The 3,260-nt window shown below is 44.8% G+C and overlaps 1 non-coding gene across 1 annotated transcript; it reads left to right on the plus strand.

The window, feature by feature from the left end:
* Positions 1–864: 864 nt before the first annotated feature.
* On the plus strand, positions 865–1,028 carry LOC134366041 (U1 spliceosomal RNA). The gene has a single exon (XR_010022236.1). It is a non-coding gene; the product is annotated as a U1 spliceosomal RNA (small nuclear RNA).
* Positions 1,029–3,260: the final 2,232 nt, after the last annotated feature.

Raw genomic sequence — 3,260 nt, forward strand, 5'->3', positions numbered from 1 at the left:
TTTATTGCCACACAGAGGGGTCTTTTTCAGTGGGAGGCAAATGGGCTCTACCAAGACCATCGCTCTTAAAAACCCAATCGTGAGGGGCCAGGCTTCACCCAGGGCACGGTGCACGGTTATACTGTTTGATCACAAGGTGGAAAATCTCTTGAGTCCAGTCAAAAAAGAGCACAGGGCCTGTGGGGGGCCACCGTGTGCGCGCGGGGACAGTGCGGTGGGGACAAGGCTGACGGTGCCGGGAGAGACGCTGGCTGAGGTTGGAGGGGACGGGTTAGCGCTTCATCCTGCTTTTCTTCCCTCAAATTCACAACACGGAGTTTTCCTTCCAGCGTCGGTGGACTGGGCTATTACTTCTGAAGCGCTCTGTGTCACGTTCAGGAAAGAAGGAACGTTATCGCTTCTCATTAAGGCGGCTTCGCACTTAACGTCAACAGGCAGAAAGGCCTTTCCTGAGTTTTCCATTACTTGAAGATGAGTTCAGGCTGGCGAGAACAGAACTGGGCTGAAACTTCCTTTTTGCTAAAAGTAAACACGAGTCTGGTCCCGCCGCCGCGGTGGGACCCTCCCGTTCTGGGCGGCGATCCGCGGTCCGGGAGGGGCGGAGACAAGAACGCCGGGGACGTCCCCCTCAGGGGCGTGGCGTATGTAGATGAGGACGGAGCGCAGAGTCTGCTGGTCCCGCTCAGCCTAGGCCTTCACGTCCCGCGTGGGCAATATCCAGACGGCGCAGAGGTGGTTTTCCAAACGCCGAGGAGAGTGAGGGGGCTTTACGGAGGGACTGGTCCGAGACAGCGGGAGGGAAGTGACCGTGTGTGTAGAGCGAGGTCGGCGCGAGGGTGTGGGTGGAGGCGGGTGTGATAACTCATACTTACCTGGCAGGGGAGAGACCATGATCAGGAAGGTGGTTCTCCCAGGGTGAGGCTTATTCATTGCACTGCGAATGTGCTGACCCCTGCGATTTCCCCAAATTGGGGAAACTCGACTGCGTAATTTGTGGTAGTGGGGAACTGCGTGCGCGCTTTTCCCTGGCAATTTCGGTTTGCAAATGTCAGAAGAGTCGTTAAACATTTCCTGTATCTTTTTAGTTCTGTTCTTTTACTTAGAGCGATTAGTTTCATAGTTAGGCAGCTGGGTTAAAGCGTTAAAACTCTTTTCTTTTGTTTTCCTTAACACGGATCATTTCCTTTGTCTTTTCTCTTACCTGGGACGGATCTTCAAATGGTACTAAATCTTTTGTGAAAAGTCTTATCTACCAAGACCATAACCAGAGTTGCTATATTTTAAGCACTCCCTTAAAGTTAATTCTTAACATTCTCCGTCCCTATACTGGTACCTGATTCTTGGTTTTTTACCTCTGCAGTGCGGACCACCTTGCTACTTACTGTGGTCCTTGACCGGCAACTTCAGCGTCATCTCGCACCTCGGGAGTGTGTTAGAATGCAGAATCTTAGCATCCGCTTCGTAAGATCTATTGGATCAGACTCCGTTTTATTTATTTATTTATTTATTTATTTATTTTTAAAATTTTATTTTGTCGATATACATTGTGGCTGATTATTGCTCCCCATCACCAAAACCTCCCTCCCTTCTCCCTCCCCCTCCCCCCCAACAATGTCCTTTCTGTTTGCTTGTCGTATCAACTTCAAATAATTGTGGTTGTTATATCTTCTCCCCCCCCCCCGGTTTGTGTGTGTGTGTGTGTGTGTGTGTGTGTGTGTGTGTGTGTGTGTGTGTGTGTGTGTGTGTGTGTGTGTGTGTGTGTGTGTGTGTGTGTGTGTGTGAATTTATATATTAATTTTTAGCTCCCACCAATAAGTGAGAACATGTGGTATTTCTCTTTCTGTGCCTGACTTGTTTCACTTAATATAATTCTCTCGAGGTCCATTCATGTTGTTGCAAATGGCAGTATTTCATTCATTTTTATAGCTGAGTAGTATTCCATTGTGTAGATATACCACATTTTCCGTATCCACTCATCCGATGATGGGCATTTGGGCTGGTTCCAACCCTTGGCTATTGTAAAGAGTGCTGCGATAAACATTGGGAAACAGGTATACCTTCGACTTGATGATTTCCATTCCTCTGGGTATATTCCCAACAGTGGGATGGCTGGGTCGTATGGTAGATCTATCTGCAATTGTTTGAGGAACCTCCATACCATTTTCCATAGAGGCTGCACCATTTTGCAGTCCCACCAACAATGTATGAGAGTTCCTTTTTCTCCGCAGCCTCGCCAGCATTTATCGTTCATAGTCTTTTGGATTTTAGCCATCCTAACTGGGGTTAGATGGTATCTCAGTGTGGTTTTGATTTGCATTTCCCAGATGCTGAGTGATGTTGAGCATTTTTTCATATGTCTGTTGGCCATTTGTATATCTTCCTTAGAGAAACGCCTACTTAGCTCTTTTGCCCATTTTTTAATCGGGTTGTTTGTTTTCTTCTTGTACAGTTGTTTGAGTTCCTTATATATTCTGGATATTAATCCTTTGTCAGATATATATTTTGCAAATATTTTCTCCCACTCTGTTGGTTGTCTTTTAACTCTTTTAATTGTTTCTTTTGCTGTGCAGAAGCTTTTTAGTTTGATATAATCCCATTTGTTTATTTTTCCTTTGGTTGCCCGTGCTTTTGGGGTCGTATTCATGAAGTCTGTGCCCAGTCCTATTTCCTGAAGTGTTTCTCCTATGTTTTCTTTAAGAAGTTTTATTGTTTCAGGGTGTATATTTAAATCCTTAATCCATTTTGAGTTGATTTTAGTATACGGCGAGAGGTATGGATCTAGTTTCATTCTCCTGCATATGGATATCCAGTTATCCCAGCACCATTTGCTGAAGAGGCAGTCCCTTCGCCACTGAATAGGCTTGGTGCCTTTGTCAAAGATCAGCTGACAGTAAGTGTGTGGGTTGATTTCTGGATTCTCTATTCTATTCCATTGGTCAGTGTGTCTGTTTTTATGCCAGTACCATACTGTTTTGGTTATTATAGCTTTGTAGTATAGCTTAAAGTCAGGTAGTGTTATGCCTCCAGCTTTATTTTTTTTGCTCAGCATTGCTTTGGCTATGCGTGGTCTTTTATTGTTCCATATAAATGTCTGGATAGTTCTTTCCATTTCTGAGAAAAATGTCTTTGGAATTTTGATGGGGATTGCATTGAATTTGTATATCACTTTGGGTAGTATGGACATTTTCACTATGTTGATTCTTCCAATCCAAGAGCATGGGATATCTTTCCATCTTCTTGTATCCTCTCTAATTTTTCTC

The sequence above is a fragment of the Cynocephalus volans genome, chromosome 1 (genome assembly GCF_027409185.1).
Source record: "Cynocephalus volans isolate mCynVol1 chromosome 1, mCynVol1.pri, whole genome shotgun sequence".
In the NCBI taxonomy this organism is placed as follows: Eukaryota; Metazoa; Chordata; class Mammalia; order Dermoptera; family Cynocephalidae; genus Cynocephalus; species Cynocephalus volans.